Raw genomic sequence first — 7,499 nt, 5'->3', positions numbered from 1 at the left:
GTGTGACAATACTGACAATACATAGATAGATAGATAGATAGATAGATAGATAGATAGATAGATAGATAGATAGATAGATAGATAGATATACATACATCTATACACACACAGGCGTATACACGCACACAAACACGCATATACACACCACAAAACACATTGTGTGTGTGTGTGTGTGTGTGTGTGTGTGTGTGTGTGTGTGTGTGTGTGTGTGTGTGTGTGTGTGTGTGTGTGTGTGTGAAAAAGAGGGAGAGAAAAGTAAAGATATGGGCGGTGGTCCGCCTTATATTTCTGTAAAAATATATTTAAACTTGGAAATAAAATATAAGAATGAGAGTCTGGTCGTTTAAAGTTACATGCACAATATTGTAATGAAACTACACATGCATTTATATGTATGTACGTGTGTCAGTGTGTGTGTGTGTGTTTGTGTGTATCTGTGTGTGTGTACTTACCATTCATAAAATTCATTCCTCATAGAATACTTTCCAAGAGTTTATATTTAGAGTTTCCAACCGGGAATCGAGTCTTATGCAACAGTCTAAAATGTTCCCGTTCGCTGAGCCAAAGATACGATAAAGCGTCACACTAAACGTCACAGAATATATCTTTAATCGACCTAATGCTTCGAGTTCAAATCCTGCATATGTCAAATTTTCGTTTCACCCTTCTGTGTTCTAAAAGTCGAGTTAATTGTCGTAAATTATATTTTATTCTTACTAGTCACCGAATGCCTTCCCGTTGGGGCGCAGATTTTGAAAATCAAATCCGTTTTTCTCGAGGACGCATCGTTTCGAAGATTTTTCCATTATATACATGCATACAAACGTACTATCTCATAACGTGTGTGAGTGTGTGTGTCTGTTTGTGTGTGTGTGTGTGTGTGTGTGTGCGTGTGTGTGTGTGTGTGTGTGTGTGTGTGTGTGTGTGTGTGTGTGTGTGCATATACATGTATGAATATACATACATGCATATATATAGGAACAACATTGATTTTCTGGATTGGCACTCTGAGGACGACGAGTTTGGTATAAACTGACTTTTAAAAAATTCAGTCCCTTTTTGCAACTATGGAATCAGATGAAGTTAAATCATAATATTAATTAACAGGAATGAATGGATTAATTAATTCATTCATTCATGAATTCATTAATTTATCAATTAACAGGTTCTCCCACGTTATTTCATACGAATCTTGCAGAAAAGTGGGGTTCCCTAACGCTAAGCGTGATCATTCTTTTCCATGTTCGTTGATTTACATGTATGTCAATTGGAAAATAACTTCCGCGAATCGGTATTTCATACTATGGCATAATTTTCAGGAACGTAATGCTTCCGTAACGCAAGTGTTATCTTTAGATAAATAAAAAAAAAAATAAATAAAACAATGACAACATCAAAAGTAGATAAATAAATACATTTACGAATTTGCGTTGCAAGACTTCTGATGTGAAATCATGTGTTGAAACAGAGATTGTTGTATTCGGGATTGTCATTTTTTTGCCAAATAAACACACGCACTATATATTTGTTCTTCACTCTTTCATTATTGTTCTTATTCTAACTCATGTCCATTGTCTGCAAATCTTTCGTCACACATCTGTGACCTCTTCAGCGACACTTTTCGTTTTCGTGTGTGCGCTTGCTCCACTTATTTCAGTCTGCTCTTCTATGATGTGTATCCTTATGTGCACATACCTTTTTAGAAAGACGTTAAGTAAGGTTAATCTACGGATTAAAGTAGTAGAAAAGTCTGGTGCCCCTATAAAATCCCTGATCTGTAGAACCTATCCCTTTGGTAAGTCCCTGTGTACGGAGAACAATTGTATTGTATGTCAGATGAAACCCACGGGTTAACTGTAAGGTTAGAAATATAGTGTATAGCTTACGATGAACTGAGGAACGGTGCAGAAACATGACAACTACTTACATTGCAGAGACTGCACGCAGCATAGAGGAGCGTATAAGTGACCACTGGCGAGAGCTCAAAGAAGAGACAGGCTCGTCAGTGCTCTACCAACATGCTCAAGCAGAATATGGAAGCTCGATTAATGACAATAGAAAACACGAATGGAACAATAACACCCACCACCACACCACGCCACACCACATGACTAAAGAAGGGAGGAGAATAGAGAGGGGAAAAATAAAATAAAATAAAATAATAATAATAATAATAATAATAATAATAATAATTTCAAAATACAAAGACCTGGAAATAGAGATAACTCGAATGTGGAATCTAAAAACAGAAACAATTCCTATCATAGTAGGTGCCTTAGGTATAATAAAAAAATATTCAGACAAATACATAACAAAAACACCAGGACTTACAAATATATATAACATACAGAAAATTGCACTACTGGGTACTGCACACATTCTACGCAAAACACTTTCAATACAGTAACCATAAGAGCACCACAGCAAACCACAGCACATACCCAAGGCGCACAGAGCTGCGCTCGGTAGTGAAGTGAAAGCACGTTATAAAAATAAAACTACTGAATAATAATAATAATAATAATAATAATAATAATAATAATAATAATAATAATAATAATAATAATAATAATAATAATAATAATAATAATAAATAAAACACAAATACAAACAGGGTAATACACATACAATAGAAATATATGCACATACCTGTGATACATATAAGAAATAAATAAATAGATAAATAAATAATAAATAAATATATTTGTCACATACTTGTGATAAATATAAGAAATAGAGATAGATAAAAAATATCAACAACACGACTAACAACGACAGCAGCAGCAGCAGTGACGATAGCAACAACAACAACTGCCACGGTGGCAGCACCGTGAGCGAATACACAGACACAGAGAGATACATGAACTGTACCAAATTTTCGGGTGCTGGGACAGCAGGAGCGACAACGGGAGAGGATGGGGATGAGGGGAAGGCCATACTGCTAATACGAACAATGACACACATACACACACATGTACGCACGTACGCACACACACACACACACACACACGCACGCACACACACACACACATACACATATACAAACACGGACGCAAACGCATGCACGCATAAGGATACACATCATAGAAGAGCAGAATGAAATAAGTGGAGCAAAAGCACACACAAAGACGGAAGATGTCGCTGAAGAACTCACAGATCTGTGACGAAAGATTTCGGACAATGGACATGAGTTAGAATAAGAACAGTAATAAACGAGTGAAGAATACATATATAGTTCGTGTGTTTATTTGGCAAAAACAAAAAAATGACCGTCCCCAATACAGCAATAAATACACTGTATTTCGAAAATTACTTCCTTGTTTTATTTTGCTTTTGTTTTTTCCCGCTTTAGGTCCCCTGTGAACTAACATATATACATATACACATACATACATCGATACATTCACATATACACGCACACACATACATAGATATTTATATATATTTAGACCAGTTTTTTTTTCATTGTGTCACAATCACCGGCTTCAACGGACAGACAGACAATATGTGAGTGAGCGAAGAGAGTGGGAGAAGTGATATATGTTTTTTATTGTATTCACGTGTTTTATGGTGTGAAGATCGCTGTTCATTGTGACATTCGCACGGTGGTGGCGGCAGCGACGTCGTTCATTTGAACCGTCATTACTTCCTTTTTCTAGTTCTACAACTACTTCTTCTTTGCTCAGGCTCACAGACACGTGATGCAGCACTAAAATCAGGAATTCTCAACACGAGATGTACAACGAGGAAGAAATAAAAGTTTAGAAATCAAAAGAAGAGAAAACGAAAACAAGAAAATAAAAATCCGAATTTACTATTAAAAATAACTATAAAAGAAAGCACGTGTTATCTTCTAGAACCAGGTCAGTATTGGTTAACGACATTTAAACTCTAATCTTTGCATCCCATATTTTGGGGGCAAGGTGACCCTCTTTTTAAACACGATAGCGTTGTGTAAAAGGGCAATTTGACTACTATTCTTAACAGATCAAACCACTAGCCAGTACATCCCTTTGTTGTCAGAGGATGAAAAGCAGTGCTCGTGACCCTTTTCAGGTTCTCTAATATTAGTGGAAGAGAGAGGGAGTCATTCTCAAACCCTAAGAGATAAGCTGTTGGGTGAGACGTGATTACGGTTAGTTTCAACTTCCCATAGGATGTTTGTTGTGCTGTTGATGAAATAGAAACCAAACATAGACGGTTATTTTATTAACATTTTATTCCGTAAGGCCATCTAATTAAAAGTATTGTTTAATGCAATGGCTATAAGACATCAACCAGTAACATTGGCATTTCTTATATCTTTCAAGAATATATCATCATATATTTCTAATACTTTTCAAAATATATTATGGGTATATAGTTCCTGTATCATATAATGGTACATTGTATCGGCATAACTACAGAGTTCTACCCCCCAGACTTTGGAAGGTCATAACTTTCAGAAAAATGAATATTTTTTAATGAAATTTTCTATGCATATTGTATTTATTATTTAGATCCCGTATATACAAAAATTTCCGGTGAAAGTGTTTTGGAATGGGGTTGGGGGACAATTTTCGGAAATTCCAACAGAGTCCACTTAAATTCTTCTTAACTTCCATGAAAATTAATATTTTTTCGTGAAATTTTCTACAAATATACCTTGATGTATGTACATTTCGAGCATGTAGGAATTTTGAAGGAAACAACTGCAGGTTATTTTTGAGAAGTGTTCCCCACTCGGTGGTGTTTCGGAGCAAGTCGTCCATAATTGTTTCATTTTTCTCTATTATGTGCGTATGTGCATCCGTAGATTTGTAATGAAGTAATACGCTGCTTCTGTTCTCTTCTACTTCTCTACTAGAAACGTTTACTTTGGAATTTACATCTATTGAGAAAAAAAATCGTGTGCATGTTATTTTTAACGTTAGTTTTCTTATGACGGCTTCTCTTTTCTGCTTATTACTGCTCGAAATGTACATACATCAAGGTATATTTGTAGAAAATTTCACGAAAAAATATTAATTTTCATGGAAGTTAAGAAGAATTTAAATGGACTCTGTTGGAATTTTCGAAAATTGTCCCTCACCCCCATTCCAAAACACTTACACCGGAAATTTTTGTATATTCGGGATCTAAATAATAAATACAATATGCATAGAAAATTTCATTAAAAAATATTCATTTTTCCGAAAGTTATGACCTTCCAAAGTCTGGGGGGGTAGAACTCTGTAGTTATGCCCATTGTATCATCATACATTTTCTGTATCTAACAAAGCTTAATGGAATAATCTAATTATTGTCCAATCATGAATCGCTATGTGTGAAATCTCTAATTCAACTGTAATTCAATTGTATTTATTACTGCAGATCCTTCTTATGTCGTACAATATATAGCTGCTGTATTTGTATCTCCATGTCATCAGTAGCTTGTGGAAGACAGGTTTGCAGCGGATGACCAATGATTGTTGTTGTTGTTGTTGGCACTCCATCGCTTACGACGTCGAGGGTTCCAGTTAATCCGATCAACGGAACAGCTTGCTCGTGAAATTAACGTGCAAGTGGCTGAGCACTCCACAGACACGTGTAACCTTAACGTAGTTCTCGGGGATATTCAGCGTGACACAGTGTGACAAGGCTGACCCTTTGAATTACAGGAACAGGAAACAGAGTGAGAGAAAGTTGTGGTGAAAGAGTACAGCAGGGGTCGCCACCATCCCCTGCCGGAGCCTCGTGAAGCTTTAGGTGTTTTCGCTCAATAAACACTCACAACGCCCGGTCTGGGAATCGAAACCGCAATCCTATGACCGCGAGTCCGATGCCCTAACCACTGGGCCATTGCGCCTCCACTGACCAATGATAAAATTAGATAATAATACAAGTGTTAAAAAACATGAGTAAGTGTAAGAAGGAAAAGGTCAAGATTGGGTTGAAAAAATGACCAGGAGGAGAGTGGAACTTCAAGAGATTGTGAGAACATTTGTAATGGTCTAATTAAATTTTTAGTAACATTCTTACTTTTCCGAAAGATATGCAAATTTGAGTGTGTTTACAGGAAAGCCTGTGTGTGGTGGAAAATAACGGGCGGATATTAATAATGGCCAGTCCATCTGTCCACCGCCTTACTCCCACTCGCAAGTGCACTCACAATGTTAGAGGCTAGAAGTCAACCGGTACATAGATAAATACAACACTGGATCTATGGACAAAGGGACAGATATTACAAAAGAGGGAAGGACATGCATTCATAAACATAGACACCGGAACAGTAGAAAAATGAATAGCTATAGAGACAAACGTCAAAAGGTGTGACGCTATATACACGCGCACACCTACACACGGACGAATGCGTGCATACATACGAATACACAAGAACACTGAGTATACACAAGATTCATACATACGCACGACTCATACATACACAAGACTCACACATACGCACACTATGTATATGCATATATCTACATAGACACACTCAGGTAGATGACTATTTGTACGAATACATGAATGTTTACATAAATACGCATAAATGTCACAACGATATATTTCCAAATAACCACAACTATACAGACAAGGGGCGATTCCAGTGAATGTTTCCGTCATTAGTCAAGCGATAGTTAAATAGTAAAATTTATTCAGTAATCAATGAATACATTAAAGAAATAAACAAAAAACATTAATTTATATTTTTACGGGTGTTTCCATTTAGTTACGACAAGATCAACAAACAATGTCGAATGATATACATCCGCTGATAACGGCTCATAAAACAAACGTTTAGGGCTAAGTCCCATGTTTGTTCGGCGAGCTAATCACTGGTATATTTTTAATTACCCCATTTCACGCTTCTTTTATTGTTCACAGTACTGGAAATACTAGAACCCGTCTGTTACTTCATATATACAGGGACAGATGAAGACACATAGAGGCCCTGAGCACTTAAATGATTTTGGGTGTCCCTATATCAATGTAATTCAAAATATAAGCAATAATAAACCAATAGAATAATTCTAAATTTATCAAAATAAAACAAGACTAACAGTAAGAAAATAATGCTTATTTTTGGATCCTACCACTTTAATGCTTGAAAATTTTTCTACTACTTTTTTAAATCGTAAAGTCTTGGATCAGATCCTCACTGTGACACCATAAACAGTTCGAAATTATATTTCCAATTATATAAACTACTTCGAATATCAGTTTAACAAGTTTAAAGTGATTCCTTTTGTGCCCTAAACGCGTGCTCACTTTGCTTAACGGTAAACTAACGCGGCAAATATACCTGATTTGCGCCTCTTAATTATTTAATTCGACCATTTGTCTCGATACATATGTTTATCAGTAAAACATTTCTCTTCTGTGGTAAGAAGTTTGCTTCCCAACCACATGGTCCCATGTTCAGTCTCACTGCATGGCACCTTGGGCAAGTGTCTTCTGTTATAGCCACGAACCGACCAACGCCTTGTGATTGAATTTGGTAGACGGAAACTGAAAGAAGCCCATCGTATATATATATA

This window comes from Octopus bimaculoides, chromosome 13 (assembly GCF_001194135.2).
Source record: "Octopus bimaculoides isolate UCB-OBI-ISO-001 chromosome 13, ASM119413v2, whole genome shotgun sequence".
Taxonomy (NCBI): Eukaryota; Metazoa; Mollusca; class Cephalopoda; order Octopoda; family Octopodidae; genus Octopus; species Octopus bimaculoides.
Note: the sequence above shows the minus strand (reverse complement) of the source record.